General features: G+C 44.7%; 1 pseudogene; it reads right to left on the reverse strand.

The window, feature by feature from the left end:
* Positions 1–18,224: 18,224 nt before the first annotated feature.
* Positions 18,225–18,698, reverse strand: LOC117086690 (annotated as a pseudogene).
* Positions 18,699–20,415: the final 1,717 nt, after the last annotated feature.

A 20,415-nucleotide genomic window follows, 5' to 3' on the forward strand; every position in this document is an offset into this window, starting at 1 on the left:
TTCTGCTTTAAGGAGTATTTGTTTAAATTTCTAAGAATTTATATCACACCCAGAGACCTAAATATCTTTCACAGAATTTTGTTCCATAAAGGTTTTTCTTAATTAAGAAGCATTACCTTATTAAAATGAGCACCATTTTAAATCATTTTTCAGTGGTCTGGGTAAACAGTTTCATACCAACTATCTAAAACCTCATTTCAAACTGACCACAGACCTCTAATCTTTTATTTTTACAGACTTGAAGACATAATTTAAATTAGGGTTGGCATTTTGTTTTTTTCTTATCTAAATCTTAGTTTTCTGGAATAATAAAGTTTGATGTTCAGCAAGAAAACTGCTTGAGTTTAACACATTTTCAAAAGAAACTTGCTTCTTCATTATTGTGTTCCAGACATTATGTGACTATAGGTACTATTCGTGATGGTAAACTCTGTCTTGTTCATTATGAAATAATCTATATAACTGTTGGATACATCAGTCCTTTTCACATGAGTTGCTTAATATAGGATTAACTATGTATATTCATGTTAAGAGTTAACTTGTGATTTGGCTGTTATAACATATATGTGCAGAATGTATTCAAAATTGAGGAAGGAAGCACTTTTTTATCAGGATGCTATTAAATTTGAACATCAAGTATCATATATCAGTGGATTTCTTTTTTTTTTTTAATTCAGAGAAGATCTCATCTATGTAAAACAGCTATTCAAAAATAGCTTAGTGTTTTGTGTTCCAGGTGCATGACAGATTTAACTATTCTTTCCAGCAGTGGTGGTGCCATCAGAATCCAGTGTTCTAGAATAGGCAGTGTCTCAAGCCTAACTTTACTTTTCTAATTCTGATAGCGATTACCAGAAATTTTTGAAAGTTTTGTTTAAGTAGTCTAATATTTTAATGTAAAGAGAATTAATTTTGCTATGTATAAATTTTTGTAACCTAACAGTGAATCAACATTTTCAGTCAGTGCCAAGGGCTCCCTACAGTTCTATTCAAGTGTTGGAATAAATATTTGTAAATAATAGTCAATACTTGTGCATGCTTATTTGAAGATCTATTTAGGTGAAAATAGTTGTGGATGTACTAAGACTAATGAAATAAAATTACAGCTTCATTCACTTGCCTTTCCACCATACATAAATCCTATCTTTGTCCTCAGTATGGTGTCACCATTGAATAATGTGCATAGTCAGGATTTCACATTAGTATGAAAATCAAGTCTGTGAATGCTACTTGTTTCATTTCTGGAAGAATCTCTTCAGCAATTTAAGAGAATATTGTAATCCACTGGGCTGTTTTGGGCATAAAACTACTACTAGCACTTCTGTAGTTCTCTATATAAAGTAAAAATTTTCTGACAAATTTGCAACAAATAAACTCCATTGACCTATGTTGGAAGAAAAGCTGAGTGTTGGGAGAGAAGCTGAGACAGCACTTGGAACATGTCTGAGGTCCAGGGTCTAAAACCCCTTGTGGCCTCAGGAATGTGTCTGGACTTGCTGACTCCTTGCTTCTAGCACTCCATTATCTCAAGTAGCCATGTGTTTCAAAGAAAACACTAAATCATCACACCTGTAGCTCATTCACTTGATAAACTGCTTCCTTTCAACCCCCACATCCTCACAAGTGCTTCTTTCTTTGATCACCAATCGATAACGTGGGCTTCCAGAGCTCGGGTCCTTTGCAACCTCCATACTAGCATTGGCCTCCTGGTACCACTTTTTCTCTTAACTTGCCTTTTCTCATTCCTTTGACTCTGCTGGACTTTATAGGCCCCATGGCCTAGTGTTGGATAAGTGTTACAGGGGACAATATATCCTTCTTTCACTTCTGTCTGACAAGGACCCAAAGAAGCCACAACGGATAAAACATCTCAGGATGTTGTAATACAGTTTCTTGCATATGATAATGTTAAAGGAGAGTGTCAAACTGCTATTAGACCACTGAGAGGGAAGTCTCGTTTAGCTGAATATATTGAGACTTACGACGGCACTGGAGGTAACTTACATAAGACTACTCTTTTAGCTCAGGCTGTGATGGCATTGAAAGTACGAAAGAATATGCCCCATTTCTTAGGCTTTTGCTTTAATTGTGGGCAATTGGACACATAAAAATGAAATGTAGAAAAGGAAAAAAAGGCAAAAGCTCCTACTGTCAATCAACAGAAAAGTCCTAGTGTATGTCCCTGGTGTAAGAAAGCAATCACCGGACAAATCGGTATCATTCTAAATTTAGCAAAGATGGACAACCTCTTTCAGGAATCGGGAAGATGCTCCTGCCTCAGGCACCTCAACAAACTGAGGCATGTCCAGCACAGCCAGTGCCCTTACAAACATACAACCATTGTCCCCCACCACAGCAGGCAGTCGGCCATAGACCACTGCAGCACAATTCCCTTCTCCTTACTTCCTGGGGAGCCACCAAAGAAGGTCTCTGATTTGCTTTCTAGGAAACTGATTTGCTTTCCAGGAAACTGATTTGCTTTCTAGGAAACCGCTTTGCTTTCTAGGCTCACCAGGGCAAGTATTAAAGGACCAGTGAGTAGGCAGGGCTAGGAGCAAAACTGCAAGTTATTTTTTGGTCAGCCAGCTTTGTGGGGGAGGGGTGAGGTCCGTCAGTCTCTGGCAAGGGAGGCTGGGGGAGTCACCCGGTGGAGCTCTCCGGGGGAGTTCCTGCAGTCCCGACAGGAGTGGGGGCTGAGGAAGGGGGCGCAACGTGCCTGCTGGGGGCGGCTTTTATGTCCTGGGCCTGGGAGTGGGAGGGCAGTGAGCGAGACATAGGCGGGTCGGCAGGGCAGTAGGCGTGACTAGGTGGGTTCCCGTTTTTCTCAGTCGGAGGTCGGGTTGCGCCTGGGCAGTCGACCGGTGTCTTTCCCAGGGGCGGGAATGTTGACGGTGAAGAACTCGGAACTGTGCCATCTTGCCTCCCTTCATCCAAACAGTCTCCACAGGAGTTAGGGGACACTTACCCTCAGGACAGTCTGTCTATTACTTGGAAGGTCTAGCTGAAATTTGAAAGGTGTCACTGTGCATACAGGAATAATTGACTCTGATTATACCAGACAGATTCAACTAGTTATCAGTTCCTTGAGTCCATGTTCTGCCACCCCAGGAGAAAGAATTGCTCAGTTGTTGCTGCTACCCTAAATAAAACTAGGAAGCAGCATAGTGAAAACAACAGGAGGCCTTAGTAATACTAATCCAGCAGGAAAAACTGTGTATTAGGCTAATCAAGTGTCTGACAAAAGACCTATTTGTATAGCAACTATTCAGGGAAAGGATTTTGAAGGACTACTAGATACTGAAGCTGATGTCTCTATTATTGCTTTAAATCAATGGCCCTGACACTAGACCAAACAAAAGGCTTCCATGGGTATTGTTGGCATAGGACTGCCTCAGAAGTTTTTCAAAGTTCCTTGATTTTACCACGTTAAGGGTCAGATGGCCAGGAAGGGACAATAGAACCTACTATTATACCTATTTCTGTCAATTTATGGAGTAGAGACTTATTGCAACAATGGGGTGCTGAAATACCTATTCCTATGGATCAATATAGTAATAATAGTAGACAAATGATGGAAAATATGGGATACCGCCCAAGAGAAGGACTAGGAAAAAATAAAAATGGCCAATCAAAACCTTTAGAAGGACAAACAGATTAGACTGGATTAGGGTATCATTTTTAGGAGTGGCCATTGTTGAGCCTCCAGCTCCAATTCCTCTTGTTTAGTTAACTGCCAATCAGTTTGGATGGAGCAATGGTCACTGAATATGAGAAACTGGCAGCTTTAAAATAACTGGTGCAGGAACAATTGCAAAAGGAACATATAGAGCCTGCCTTCTCTCCTTAGCATTCTCCTGTATTTGTCATTAAGAAAAAATGTGGTAAATGGAGAATACTAACAGATTTGAGCACTGTTAATGCTGTCATTCAACCCATGGATGCACTGCAACCAGGCCTGCCGTCCCTGATAATGATTCCAAAATACTGGAACAAAACCTGACAGGAGAAAAGGAAAATAAAAAGGCTGGACAAGATATATGGTGGAGGGATGCACATACAAAGAGCTGAAAAAAAGGAAAGAAAATTATATGGGGAAGAGGATTTGCTTGTGTCTCTTCAGATGACAATCAAGTGCCTTGTGGGTGCCCACCAAACATCTGAAGATCAATCATGAGCCACAGCATCTAGTAGACCCACCTGTACCATGCAAATTTAAGGTTTAAGGATTGCTTTCTTGCTATACTGTTGCACAAGAAGGATAAGCCTTGATTTGCTTTCTGTATGCATTTCGTTAATCATAAAAAGCCTGCTTCTCATTATCAGTGATAAATTTTACCCCATGGTAATTAAACAAAGAGGCAGAAGCTGAGTTACAAATGCTTCAGCAATTAAAAAAAAAAAGCCTTTGCTTCTGTTTCAGTAGATTACTAATATGGGGGTGAGGGTATGTTTTTGTTTCTGCAGGAGATAAACAAACCATATGGGTGCCCTAAAGATATGTATGACCATGGAACTGGAGACTGGAAGGACCCATGGATCCCAACCATGGACCAGATTCCCCTAGTATGAGCCATGACCTAGTTGAATCTGAATGCAAAGATGGAACGAATACCAGCTGGAGTCATGCTAATATCGATCCCCTTAACATGGGGACAGATCAAGAAAACTACACAGGAAGCTGAGAAACTGCTGCAGTGCCAGGGTTTTACCTTTGGCTGAGATTCAGATGTACAACAGATGTGTAACAGACCAATGCTTTCTGACTGAGCTCCTCTCTATTCCAAACACAAGAGACCCCAATAGGTAGGCAGGAATATCATTGCTCCTGTTCAGCATGAAGAGGTTACAGAAGACGGACCTTCATCCTTCTGCAACCCTTAAAACTAAGGGTCCTCTTGTAAAAGGAAAAGGGGAAATATGTAAGAAGCATTCAAACCAGAGCGACTCCATTTTGAATAAGGGCTAAGAAAAATGAAGCTGGCCCACCAACTGGCAATTATGGACTCCACAGCCTGCAATTGCCTTGCTCAATTAATTTAAAAACAAAAATGGGATCTTTTGGATTCAAAGTTATATTATATTACTTTAAAATGTCATCTGGAGGGTATAGATGAAGATCTCACCCTTGATATTGTGAAACTGAAAGAGCAGGTTTCTGAAGCCTCTCAGGCTCATTTGAACCTACTCCTTGGAACTGATATTTTGAAGAAGATAACTGATGGGTTGTCTACAGTCAATCCTCTTAAATGGATTAAAACCACTGGAAGCCTTATACTTGCAGAGTTTATTCTAATAATTATGTGCTTATGCCGTCTCCTTTTAGCCTGCAGATATGGAAGCTGCTATGGAGAGAAAGCCACCATTGATAACAAGCAATGAGAGCTGTGGCAGTTTTACAAAAAAGAAAAGGGGGGCATGTTGGGAGAAAAGTTGAGTATTGGGAGAGAAGCTGAGGCAGCGCTTGAAACATGTCTGGGTGCCAGGGTCTAAAACCCCTCATGGCCTCTGGAAAGTGTCTGGACTTGCTGTCTCCTTGCTTCTAGCACTCCCATTATCTCAAGTAGCCATATGTTTCAAAAAAAAAAAAATGCTAAACCATCACAGCTGTAGCTCATCTACTTAACACACTGCTTTCTTTCAATCCCCACATCCTCACCACCTGTTTCTTTGTTTGATCAACAATAAATAGCATGGGATCCCTGTTTGGACAAACGGAGGCAAGATGGCGCAGTTCTGGGTTCTTCACTGTCAACTTTCCCCCACCCGGGAAAGACATGGGTCGACTGCGCAGGCGCAACCCGACCTCCGACGGAGAGAAACCGGAACCCGCCTAGCCATGCCTACCGCCCCGCCCCTGACCGCCTATGTCCCGCCCACTGCCCTCCCATTCCTGGGCCCAGGACATAAAAGCCGCTCCTGGCAGGCGCAGGGCGCGAGCTTCCTTGGCCCCTCCTCCTGCGTGGGACCCAGGAACCTCGCCCGAGAGCGCAGGAGCGAGCTTCCTTGGCCCCTGCTCCTGTGCGGACCTGGGAACCTTGCTCCCGAGAACGCCGGAGCGACTTTGTCAGCCTCCACCGCCGGAGGCTGGTGAACCTCGCCCCTCCCTCACATTTGGTTTGTAAATAAAGGTTTTTTTGTCTTGCCTACTTGCCTTTTCTATGGCATTTGCTCTGGGGGTCGCATTAAAGCCAATCAGCTGGTGCCGAAACCCGGGAGGAGACCCCTCCTCAGGGCCCCCAAGGTCCGAGGAGCCTCCTCCTTCCATGCCCCAGAGGGACCAGGACCTGGACATCGCTTTCCCCACCTCCAAGTCTCCTAGGGGTGAGTACCTTCTGCCTCCCTCTCATATCCTTTGGCCAGAAGTCCTGCACAGGCCCAAGGTTTCTTCCGGTCACCAGGTGACCCAGGGGAGTTCCCAAAGGCAGAGACGTCTGCCCAAGGAACTCCATTTCATTGCGTGGGAGACCCGTCCAGGACGGAGACGTCCGCCTGGAGGTAATCTCCATTCCGGCTCCAGGAGCCTCTCACTGGTCTCTGGTGGCTCCAAAGGACGCTTTGTAGCCAGGTAGAGTTCGGTTTCCGTTTCCGCCTATTGGCAAGAGGAAGGCAATGGGAAACCCCCAATCCAAAATACCTAGAGACTCCCCTTTAGGGTGTCTTCTAAAAAACCTCAAAATTTTGCAATTAGAACAAGATCTCGGGCGAAAGCGACTGGTGTTCCTCTCCACTGTGGCGTGGCCACAATATAAATTAGACAATCAGTCTCAATGGCCGCCTGAGGGCACTCTAGACCATAACATTTTGACCGATCTCAGTAGTTTTTGTCAGCGCTTAGGCAAGTGGTCCGAAATTAATTATATACAAGGATTTTGGGCCTTGCATTCTCGTCTGGACCTGTGTGGCCGGTGTTCCTTGGCTCAAGTCATGTTGGCTAAGGACGCAGGCCTAACAAAGTCCAAAAAAGAGGAGTCATCTTTCCTGTCTGAGTTGCCCTAAGACCTTACTTCCCCTCCCTCCCTTCCACTCCCGCCGTATACCACACCTCACCCTAACATTTCGGCCCCACCTCCTCTTTCGGCTCCACCTCCATCTCCCGCTCTGGCGGTTGTTCCACCTCCCTCCTCAGCCCCTCCCACCATTGTTGAGGCTACACTTCCCTCCGACCCCTCGGCACTTCCGCCTGGTCATCTTAGCTCGCCTATCTCTGCCCATACCCACTCTAAAGATTGCCTAACTGTCCCCGCTCCTACTCCCACCCTATCCAACCCCCCCCCCGCGGTCTTAGCAACCTTGCATGAGGTGGCCGGAGCAGAGGGCGTAGTTAGAGTTCATGTTCCCTTCTCACTAGCAGATCTTTCAAAGATTGAAAAACGCTTAGGAGATTTCTCTGCCAACCCCACAATTTATACCAAATAATTTAGATACCTTTGCCAGGCTTATGATATAACCTGGCATGATCTCCAGGTTATTCTTACTTCTACTCTAAACCCTGAGGAGCAAGAGCGTATCCTAGTGGCCGCCAGGCAGCATGCCAACCAATTACACTTAACAGACCCTGAGTTCCCACTAGGGGAACAAGCAGTCCCCTCCATAGACCCAGACTGGAACTATCAAGTAGGCCAGCCAGGCCGCCGAAGACGAGATATGATGACTCAATGTCTTCTGGCTGGTATGCGGGCGGCCTCAAATAAGGTAGTAAATTTCAATAAGCTAAAAGAAATTATTCAAGGTCCAGATGAGGACCCAGCCACATTTTTAAACAGGCTAACTGAGGCTTTAATTCAATATGCAAGGTTAGACCCAGCTTCCCCAGCCGGGGCCACTATTCTAGCATCATATTTTATTTCACAATCGGCCTCGGATATTCGGAAAAAACTCCAAAAGGCAGAGGATGGACCTCAAACTCCTATTCAAGACCTAGTCAAGTCAGCCTTCAAGGTCTATAATTCAAGGGAGGAAATGGCTGAGGCCCAACGACAGGACCGCCTAAAGCAGAAGGTACAGCTCCAGACTCAAGCCTAAGTTGCTGCTTTGCAGCCAAGCCGTAACCCAAAACTGGAGAGCAAAATCCCCATAGGCTCAAAGACAATGAAAGCGGCTTGCTATAAATGCGGTAACCCAGGGAATTGGGCTAATAGATGTCCCCAGAGTCCCCAACCGTCTGAGCAGGTGCGGCCGTGCTACAAGTGTGGAGCAGCTGGACACTGGGCTAAAAAGTGTCCTAACCCTCATCTGCCAACAACTCCTTGTCCAGCATGCCATGAGGAAGGACACTGGAAGTCTGACTGCCCCACCCTGAGAATGGGCATGGCACCTCAACGTGATGTCCCTTCTCAGGACCCTGGGAGCACCTTCCAGCTCTTACATCTGGATGACGACTGAAGGTGCCGGGACTCGGGGACCCCCATCACCCTCGCCGAGCCGCGGGTAACTCTCCTGGTAGCGGGTAAGAAAATTAATTTTTTAATTGACAGCGGGGCTACCTACTCTGTTTTGCCGTCTTTCGAAGGGCCTAGCCTTCCCTCCAATATTTCTGTTGTAGGAGTCAATGGCTCCCCGTCCAGCCCTCGAAAACCCAACCCCTTAATTGCTGCCTGGCCAACAACTATTTTGCACACTCGTTCCTCATTATCCCCTCATGCCTCACTCCCCTACTGGGCTGAGATGTTTTAAGTCAACTGAAAGCCTGTATCTCTATCCCTACTAGCGCCCCCATCCTACCCGCCATCTGCATGTAGTATTGACTAACTCAAATGACTCCAACAATCCTACTAACCTTTTCCCTGATTTTCCCATTCCTATCAACCCCCAAGTGTGGGACACTCCACTCCTGTCGTGGCAGAACATCATCCACCAATACTTATAAAACTTAAGAAACCATCTCAGTTTCCAACCCGTCCACAGTTCTCTCTCGCTCCATAGCACTTACGAGGACTAAAACCAATCATTTCTAGGTTACTCAGGCAACACATCCTCATCCCCATTCATTCTCCCTGTAACACCCCAATCCTACCTGTAAAGAAGGCAGATGGAACTTTTCGGTTAGTGCAGGATCTTCGTCTTATCAACGAAGCTGTTTGTCCCACCCATCTGGTAGTTCCCAACCCCTATACCCTTCTTTCTCTCATTCCACCTAATACAACACACTTTACTGTACTGGATCTAAAAGATGCATTTTTCACTATTCCCCTGCACCCAGATTGTCAGTTTCTTTTTGCTTTTACATGGGAAGACCCAGACACCCATACCTCCACCCAACTGACATGGACAGTGCTTCCCCAAGGGTTCCGAGACAGCCCCCATTTCTTTGGGCAGCCCTAGCAAAAGACTTAGCCTCCTGTCCTCTTACCAATAGTAAAATTCCCCAATATGTAGATGACCTTTTATTCTGTAGTCCCATGGGACAGGACTCTCTTTTAGACACTGCGATCCTCCTTAATCATCTAGGATCCAAAGGTTACCAAATATCCAAATACAAAGCTCAACTCGCACAACAATGTGTCATATCTTTAGGTATTGAGATCACTCCTACGACGCGCGCACTTACTACAGACAGCTTAACTCTAATACAAAATCTTTCTCCTCCTCAAAACGCTAAGGAAATTCAATCCTTCCTGGGCCTAGTAGGATTTTTCAGACACTGGATTCCTAATTTCAGAATGTTGGCTAAGCCTCTATATGCAGCTGTCAAGGAGACTCCCCAAGGACCTTTGTCTAACCCAAAGTTAATCTATAAACATTTCACTCACCTGAAAAACTGCCTTCTCTCACATCCTACTCTCTCACTCCCAGACTTCGAATGCCCCTTCCAGCTTTTCACAGATGAAAGACAAAAAGTTGCAGTGGGTCTTTTAGCCCAATCTATAGGTGCCACCTACCACCCTGTGGCATATCTATCTAAACAATTAGACCCCACCGTACAAGGGTGGCAGCCCTGTCTTTGGGCCCTGGAAGCAGCAGCCTGTCTAACCCAAGAAGCAAAGAAACTTATTAGGGGTGGTAACCTAACAGTCTTCTCTACTCACCGCCTTCAAGATCTTATTGCCCACAGAAGTATTAGCCATCTAACCCCATCCAGACTCCAACTCTTTCACCTCCTATTCATAGAGGACTCCACCATTGCCCTAGGAGTCTGTTCCTCTCTGAATCCAGCACCCTATTCCTGACCCTCTCAAGCAACCTAGTACTGAACACTCCTGTCCAGAACTTTTAGAGGCCCAACCACCTAGTCACTTACATTTACATGACCAGCCATGGAAGGCTCACAGTTAACCCTATTTGTAGATGGCAGTTCTTATATAAATTCTCTAGGAAACAGGCAGGCAGGATACGCCGTAGTTACATCTTCTGCTGTCCTAGAAGCTAAGCCTTTACCACAAGGAACAACATCACAGCAGGCAGAACTTAACACACTAACCAGGGCTCTCCTCCTATCCAGAGGAAAAATGGTAAACATATACACAGACTCCAAGTATGCCTTCTTGATTGCACACACCCGCTCTGTCATCTGGAAAGAGAGAGGGTTCCTAACCACCAGTGGTACCCCTATAGTCAACAAAAGACAGATACTCAAACTGCTAGACGCTTTATCAGCACCTTCCAGAGCAGCCATCATACACTGTAAAAGTCATCAGACTCCATCTAACTCGGTGGCGGCTGGCAATAACTTTGCCGAGACTACTGCCAAGTCGGTAGCCGGATTCTCCACTCCCACGCTTCCCTGTATTTCTTTTCTCTCTCCTCAATATACCCCTACTTATACCCAAGAGGAAAAGACCCAACTATTACAAGATCCAACAGACAAACTAGCCGCAGACAATTGGATTTACCTCAATAATAAATTAGTTGTTCCTGAAACTCAACTCCACACCATTCTAAAAGACATACATAATTCCCTACACATAGGACCCAAGCTTTATATAACCTCCTAAGCCCCCTCATTCACTGCCCCACACTCATGAAACACCTAATTATAATCAACCGACAGTGTTCCACATGTCTCAAGTCAAACCCTCAAGGCGCATTGTGCAACCCGCATCCGAGCCATCAACTCAGAGGGCACCAACCAGGCGAAGAATGGCAAATGACTTTACCCACATGCCATGGCATAAAAATTGAAATATCTCTTAATCCTCATTGATACTTTTTCAGGATGGATAGAAGCCTATCCTAGTACAGGAGAAACCGCCAATATAGTTGCCTTCATACTCACTGAACACATTATTCCTAGGTTGGCCTCCCACTCACTCTTCAGTCTGACAACGGCCCAGCATTCATCTCCAAGGTAGTCCAACAGGTGGCAGCCCTCCTACACATCACCTGGAAACTCCACATCCCTTATAGACCTCAGTCTTCTGGTAAAGTAGAGAAGGCCAACGGGCTCATTAAGCAGCAACTCACCCAAACTCTCCCTCGAGACTCGACAATCGTGGGTAACTCTCCTTCCCCTGGCCCTAACCCGGCTGCGAGCAGCCCCACGGAGTCCAACAGGCCTCAGTCCATTTGAATTAGTTTACGGCTGGCCGCTCACCCTCCAGCAGTTACCCACCCTTCTTCCCCACTGGCAACTTATCTCCCATACCTCACCCTCTTGAGACAACTCCTGAGACAACATGCAGAACTAGCATACCCCTCTCCAACAGACATCTATAGCCTGCATCTCTCTCTCAGCCCAGGAGACCAAGTATACTTAAAAGATATCCAAGACAAAGATCTTCAGCCTAGGTGGAAAGGCCCCTATGCTGTCCTCCTATCCACATACACAGCAACCAAACCTAGGACACATGCACTGGGTCCATATATCACAATAAAAAAGGCCCCCAAGAAGACAATCAGTGGACATCTACTAGACTTACCCCTACCCGTCTCAAATTCACCAAACTCTCTCAACACCACACGTTCCCTGACTCCTTGTGCTTATCCCGATTTCTCACCATACTCTATATAAACATAACAGAATTCCAATATCTTACCCTGGATCCCTACCGCCTCCAGATAATAGCCATCACATTGGTTCTCCTGCTTCCCTTTATAAAAAACATCTTCAGTGACAGGGTGTACCCTGTGATTACACTGAAGATGAAGTACTATTTCATACTTATATTACATCTCTTTCTTGCATTTCAATCTCTATTACTAACCCAACTTTCATATGGAGATTCTCTATAGTTGAAACTTGGTCACACAAAAATAAACAGCACTCACAGCTACAAGGCTGCGTGAAGCCCCCCTTCAGGCTGCCAACCCCATGTTACTATAAATTTCACCCTATCATGTTGCAGTGCGGCGGAGCTAAGGCTCTCTGCTTCCTGCACGATCAGACACATTACAATTGTAAGACTTACTGGAAACAGAAGAACCTAGGATGCCCTTATATTTATTGTAAGATCCATTATGCAACCTTGAGACAGAAGAAACCCACTGCTCTCTTCACCACTGCAATCAACGAACCCCCCTTCAATACCAATTAAATATCAAAGACCCATGGGACCCCCGATGGGCAGACGGAGTCAAAGGTGGACTCTACACAGGCTACACAATCCTTAGTTCATATCCCATAGCTACTCTCCTGATCAAAAGAACACTTGTCCAGCAAAAATCCGTTCCTCAAATCATACAAGCCCTACAGAATTTAACCTTAGCCATACAAGCACAAGAACAGGCCTTACAAGATCAACTACACTCCTCCAATAAGGACCCCTTCTCATGGTTAAAACTAGTCCATCAAGGGTTAAACTTAACATGGGCAGCCAACCTAACAAATGTCTCCCACTTTCCTCTGTGCGGCCCTTGAAAGAGCCCCCTTAGTGGCAGTCCTTTACCTACTGCTTTCAGGCTACAACTAACTCCATAGGCACCTCCCAAAAGCCATCTTACTCCAAGTCCCACTATACCAAAGCCCAGAAAGTCCAATCCTTCCTTTCTGCTACTCTACCTCAAACACCTCCTGGTGTAACTATACCAGCCACCCGCTAAGACCCACACGGCTCCCATCGGAGGTTATTTCTGGTGCAACAAAACTCTCTTCAAGGTCCTTAATCACACATCCATTGGTGAATCCCTTGTGTCCCAGTGTCCCTAGTACCTAGTTTAACCTTATATAGTAAAGCAGAAGTAGCTGAACTCGTCGAACAATTTAACCCTCCTCCTAATGATCTCCAAAAATGGGCTGTCTTCCTTCCCCTACTCATCGGAGTCTCCCTGGCCGCCACCTTAGTGGCATCAGGGCTTGGAACTGGGGCACTTGCCCACTCGGTACAGTCTACCCAATCTCTAGCAGCTCAAATCTGAGAGGCCATAGAGGCTTCAGCTGAAATCCTGGCCTCTCTGCAGCGTCAAATTACCTCAGTGGCCCAGGTAGCAGCACAAAATAGGTGAGCATTAGATTTACTTACTGCCGAAAAAGGAGGAACATGTCTCTTCTTAGGAGAAGAATGCTGCTATTACGTAAACGAGTCAGGCCTAGTAGACACTAACATCCAAACCCTAAACAGGATTAAAGCAGAACTAAAAATCTACAATACCCCCTTCACCCCTGGACCACCGGTATGGCTGCTGCCTGTAATACAGCAGATGCTCCCGTTCCTAATTCCCATACTAATCCTCTGTTTTGTCTTATGTCTCACTCCTGTTTTAATCAAATTTCTCCGAGCCAAAGTTCAAGAGATCATGCGCGTCACCTTCAACCAGATGCTTCTTCATCCATACGTCCAAATACCAACCATAGACTCCAACCTTAACGACGTCCCTTAACAGCAGGAAGTAGCCAGACAGACCACGCCGCCCCTTATCACTATTATCAATAAAAGGTTGGGCTGTTTGGACAAACGGAGGCAAGATGGCGCTGTTCCGGGTTCTTCACTGTCAACATTCCCGCGCCCGGGAAAGACATGGGTCGACTGCGCAGGCGCAACCCGACCTCCGACAGAGAGAAACCGGAACCCGCCTAGCCACGCCTACCGCCCCGCCCCTGACCCGCCTATGTCCCCCCACTGTCCTCCCACTCCTGGGCCCAGGACATAAAAGCCACTCCCGGCAGGCGCGCGACGCGAACTTCCTCGGCCCCTCCTCGTCTGCGCGGGACCCGGGAACCTCGTCCGAGAATGCCGGAGCGAGCTTCCTTGGCCCCTCCTCCTGCGTGGGACCCAGGAACCTCACCCGAGAGCGCCAGAGCTAGCTTCCTTGGCCCCTGTTCCTGTGCGGACCTGGGAACCTCGCCCGAAAACGCCGGAGTGAATTTGTCGGCCTCCACCGCTGGAGACTGGTGAACCTCACCCCTCCCTCACATTTGATTTGTAAATAAAGGTTTTTTTGTCTTGCCTACTTGCCTTTTCTCTGGCATTTGCTCTGGGGGTCGCATTAAAGCCAATCAATCCCAGAGCTTATGAACTTTGCAACCTCCATATTAGCATTGGACCCTGGTCCAACTTTCTCTCTTGTCTTTTCTCATTCCTTTGACTCCACTGAACTTCATAGCCCGCATGGCCTGGTGTTGGATCTGATCACCCAAACATACCTACAGTATTAACAAGGCTTAAACTTGGGCAAACTACAAGCAATAAAGACCCATGTATAGTTGGTTATTTTTCAAATTGAAGGTTCAAAAGTCTATTGAAAGATTTACTCAGGAATATAAAGAAATCTAGCTCTTAACAGTTACTCTCTTGAGTAGCAGAGCTAAGTTACTCAGAATTTTATTCCATAATCTGTTTGAACTCCTTATCTATCCACATGATTCTGAATTTGCATTCTCCACATCTGACATTTCTTAGTGAAGTCTTGCCTTTGTCACTATGGACACATGGCCATTCCTAAATGAGGTGCTGACTCTGAATCATCACTCTTCATTTATGCATGGCAGGAAAACAGTCAGCAGCTCAATGAGTGTGCTATTTGTCACACTACTTACTACTTTCTATTTAAGTAACACTTTGTGCAATTATTTAAGTCACATGAATCAACAGAGGAAAACTGTAAATAATAGATAAGATCACAAGAAGCCTCTAAATTATTCACAGTGATCCTGCCACAAAAATCTAAGACCGTCTGCAGATTTGAGTAGAGATTTTTGTTTCCAGTTCTGCCTTATAAAATTTGATTTTTAAGAGATAAAAATGACATCAATTTAGGGGAGGAGCCCTGTATTTATAAACCAATGAAATACGTAAAGCACATTCATTAAGTATGAGGATGAAAGGTTTCACAATAAAGATGCTATCTCAGTATGTTCCTGCTGCTATGACAAAATACCTTAAACTTGGTAATTTAGAAAAACCAGAAATGTATGTCTTATAGTTTTAGAGGCTGGGAAGTCCAAGATCAAGTCACTGGCAGGTTTAATGTCTGGTGAATGCTGGGTCTCTGCTTCCAAGATGGCTCTGTGTTGCTGTGTTCTCCAGAAAGGAAGAACACAGTCTAGTTATTTCCATTGAGCCCTTTTATACAGTCATTAATCCACTCTTAATTGCCTTTGAAAGTCCACACCTTTTAATTCTGTCACACTAGGGTGTTTGAATTCCAACATACGAATTCTGGAGGGACACACACACACACACACATATTCAAACCACAGACATCGGCCGGGCGCGGTGGCTTAAGCCTGTAATCCCAGCACTTTGGGAGGCCGAGACGGGCAGATCACGAGGTCAGGAGATCGAGACCATCCTGGCTAACATGGTGAAACCCCGTCTCTACTAAAAAATACAAAAAACTAGCCAGGCGACATGGTGGGCGCCTGTAGTCCCAGCTGCTTGGGAGGCTGAGGCAGGAGAATGGCGTAAACCCAGGAGGCAGAGCTTGCAGTGAGCTGAGACCCGGCCACTGCACTCCAGCCTGGGCGGCAGAGCGAGACTCCATCTCAAAAAAAAAAAAAAACAAACCACAGACATCAAATGTAAAGACCAGAGGCAATATCATACTATTTCTAATGCCTAGAAAAATCTGTGTTTTTATGTTCAGGGGAAAAACAGAAATATGCTGGGAAAAATGACCTCCTGTTTTACAGATGGCATCCCTATTCTGGAGAGGAAAGAGCACAGCTTTCCTGGAGAGGAAAGAGCACAGCTTAATCTTGCAAAATGTGGGCCAGAATTGACCAATAAGATAAGTTATAGTCACTTAAAAATTTAAGACAGAAATAAAGAAGTTAAGAAACAGCTTCTTCTTCTTCTCTTCTTCTTCTTCTTCTTCTTCTTATTATTATTATTATTATTATTATTGTTGTTGTTGTTGTTGTAATGAATGAGAAATTCTATGACTGGAGAAGGGGTACCACTGGACTAGATTATTCTTGGTTCATACACCATAGTACCAAATAAAATTATGGGAAAAAACACAAACACACTGGAGTACACATAGATTTTTATTGAGAGTTTTGTCTGATGACAGATAAACATTTACAGAGAAGTAAATGTTATGTAACTTCTCACTGTATGTGAGTTAGAAGCTGGGCAGCAAACATAGTTACCAAGAGTCATCTCGTTCTTCATGAGAAAAGTCTATTAAATTAAGGGAATGACAAAAATTATAATGTAAAACATTTAAAAATTTGTGTCAGGTATATCTGGTATCTTCATAATGTTTTCAATTTCTTCCCTGGAGAGTTTCTGCCCTAGCTTATAATTATATTAGGATCAATTTCACAAGTTAAGAAACTCAATTGTTTTTATAGTCAGTAATTCTGACTGACTCAATAACTTCTTACAGGCAATCTCAAATTCTAACCATTTCTCTTGGCTTACAGAATGAGAAAGTAACACTTTGTGTATGGAACACAGTGTGTGGGGAAACCAAGTACATTTCGACTTTGTCACTAGATTGAAGCATGTCCACAGGGAGCCCTCTTGGACCACATTCTTGAGCTCCGATTACACAGTGGGGAGAGAAGAATTTTGAAATTAGGTATGCATAATTGTACAAAATACTTTTCTCTAAGAACTATTTTTGAAATGCAAGTAATTTAAAAGCCTGAAACAGCAGCGACTTAAAATGATAATTCAGACTTACATAAAATATTAATGTTAGTACTCATGTATTTGTTATATGATAGGTCTTTTCTTTCTTATTCCTAAAACAATGAGCCATCCCAACCTTTACAAACTTTGACAAATCAAAATCTCCTAAATATTTTCCCTTAAGCAAAAAGCTATACATTGGCACCTGATCTGCCAACTCCTGGTCTTATTCCCACTGGATGATTTTTATGTATTTATCTAGAGAATTCTCTAAAGGATTTTCACTGTAAGCAGATTTGTCTTTCATTCTTGATTACTCATTCCTAATTCATTTTTTATTTCTAATTCATTTTCCAATTCAATTTTCACTGATTCCTCAATCATCCTCTATAAAACAGATGGGTACTAAAGCAGAAAAACACATGGATTTGTAAAATGTTTAAGTGTTTAAAAAATGCAGTAGTATAATCCTGATCCTTCTAGTATAGCCTGTATGCCAGTAACTAATGTTTAAAATTGCAGTCACTGCTATCATCAGTGGAAGACAAATAGGTCATCTCAATGAAGGAAAGGATTAATTTGCCTCAAGTGTCCTGTGTTTTAGACTTGAATTAGCCAGGAGTCCAGGGAACATTCATATGTTGCAGTAATTCAAGCAAGACTTAGCAAGTGTGTTAAGTGGACAGAGCAATCCATCTGCTAAGGCCAGAACCGGGACACAGAAGGGAAGAGAACCAGAGGAAGTAGGGAGGCAGTGTACACCCCTGGAAGCAACCTTGGACTGGCAGTCACCTCCTCTCTTGGGTTCTTCTAGTGCCAGCTAACTGACATTGCCCCCTCTTCTTTAAACCCTGTTTTCAAAGCAACATTCTGAAGCAAAGCACCATCTACCATTTTTCCCCCTGAACCACTGCACTTTTAATTACCAGGGGAAAACATCTTGCAATAATTTTATTTCCTTGAAGAATACAAGGTGGTCAGCTGCAGGCCCTAGAGGCATTAGAGGTCCACTTTTGGTCTTGGTCACTAGAGCATATTCGGGACAGCCAATCCATCTGCCAAAGCAGTGGGCCGACCAGCTTCTATAGAAAGCTTCTCGCATAAAGAAGAGTTCCTTAGGAGAACACGACAGTATTTTCAGAGGCCTCAGCTAGTCTCCTTGCAAGGATTTCTCAAAGCATTTCATTTGAAAATCATATAACACAGACCACTCATTGGCTTTTTCTTCAAGTTTTCTTCTTGAATAAAATAACTCAGTGGCCGTAAAAGAAATCAACACTTTCTATTCTCACTGATATTTTCTACACTTCCAAAACTTCGTTTCTGTCTGATCACAAGATCACAATCATCCCTATCAAGTGTTCACTTGATTTTATTGTCTGCATACATTTAATTGTTTTAAGAAACTTGGCAAGGTCTGGAAATCCACACGAGCAAGCAAGGTCTTCAGATGTTTGCCCATTCTTATTACATAAATCGATTTGGGCATCACTGACTACAAACAGGCTAAGGCACTCCAGGTTTCTAACTTTTGCTGCCTTGTGCAGTGGAGCTGCTCATAAAACATCCTGCTCATTGAAGTCAGGGCCCGATTGCAGCTGCCAGAGAAGAAATCAACAAGGCTGCTCCTGCAGCTAAGTGGACAGGTGACTGCTCACAGGGTTCCATGGTTGTGTTTACTGATGCCCCTGTCTCCAGCAAATGCTTCAGACCATCCACTTCCAGGCTGTAATCGAGCAACAACATTTCCTGCCTAAGGCAGATGACAAGAGTCCTTGGAAGTGCAGAGTAGTGGGACACTTGCTGCATGCAGCCTGGCCCTAGTAAGGGAGAATTTAAAGACCACTGGGACTTGCTAGCCAGCCCATGGCAGCCGCAACCCAGTTCCCACCATGCCAGAGCAGCCCCTAGTCTACCTTTCTTACAGCCTTGTTTTAAGGATCAGATGAGAATGGACAAAATTTACCTTCAAAAATGATTCTTTATTATCAAACCCCTGAGCTGTACATTCTAGGCAGCCTTTCTCACTGCTTATAAGACAAGGAGGAGGCCAGGCGCAGTGGCTCAAGCCTGTAATCCCAGCACTTTGGGAGGCCGAGACGGGCGGATCACGAGGTCAGGAGATCGAGACCATCTTGGCTAACACGGTGAAACCCCGTCTCTACTAAAAATACAAAAAAATTAGCCGGGCGAGGTGGCGGGCGCCTGTAGTCCCAGCTACTCGGGAGGCTGAGGCAGGAGATTGGCGTAAACCCGGGAGGCGGAGCTTGCAGTGAGCTGAGATCCGGCCACTGCACTCCAGTCCGGGCGACAGAGCGAGACTCCGCCTCAAAAAAAAAAAAAAAAAAAGACAAGGAGGAGACTGGATGCCTTTTAGGGCACCTGCCCCTCCTCTGACTTTGGACACTAATTGACTCCCCTCTCTGAGCTCAATGTACTTACTAAACATGTACAATAGACCAACTACTAGAGAAAATCCAGTCATATTTGTCACCCTTTCTTGATCCAGGTTTTCTAGTTCTCTTCATTCCCTTTCTAAAACTTCTTGTAAGTTACTATGCCTTCTATCTTCTCTCTGCCTTTGTTCTTCCACTTGCTGTTTCCATGTTTTTTCTTCTTCCTTCTGTTCTTCAATTTGCTTCTGATCTACACCTAATAGGACAGAAAACAGAGATGCTTCTAGTATTGGACTGTTCAAATGAATGTGGAACTATATGCAAGAGGCCTTGCCAAGACCCAGGGAGACTCCACTTGCCAAGACCTGGGGACACTCCACTCTGTGACCTGATTCAAGTCGCTGTTCTCTTTTCATTGACTTCCAGCCCCCAAGCCCACTGCTAGCCACTGCATCCCAATTTTCTTGACAGGGATGAATATAAGTCACCCTCATCATGGCTGACTCCAACTGGCATGTCTTCCCTCCATGTCACATGTTTTCATCCTCTTCACAGATCTTCCCCTATTTTTCAAAGCAAAGCCTGCATTTCTGCATCTGCCTTTGATTATAATCCCTCCCGTCTTTAGGACCCTGACTGAGCCATTGATCCCTATATCTGTACACAGCAGTTTTATAACTCTTATTTACTCCCATAAAGGTGCTCAAGTCTCTCCTATGCCAAAAAAGCAGGGCAGAAATCACACCACTGCCCTCCCCCAGCCATTCCAGCCATCTCACTATTCACTACCTACTTCATCCAGACAGATAGCAGCCTTTCTTTGGGTTTTAGGGATTACTCAGATGTGGATCCATTCCACATGTTTTCTTCTACTCCTGGTCTCTCTCCCTAGCCTTGCGTCCACACTTCTCTTTCCTGCCACATTCATGTGGAAATCACTCAGCACCAGCTTTGTCCCAGGCGTGATTATCCCGGTCCTTTGATCATGCCCTCTTTATCCTCCATTCACCCAGCCACCAGTGCTTGCATGTTTGCACTCCCTCTTCTGCAGCTACAAGAAGAACCTT

The sequence above is a fragment of the Trachypithecus francoisi genome, unplaced genomic scaffold, assembly GCF_009764315.1.
Source record: "Trachypithecus francoisi isolate TF-2019V2 unplaced genomic scaffold, Tfra_2.0 Contig00591, whole genome shotgun sequence".
Taxonomy (NCBI): domain Eukaryota; kingdom Metazoa; phylum Chordata; class Mammalia; order Primates; family Cercopithecidae; genus Trachypithecus; species Trachypithecus francoisi.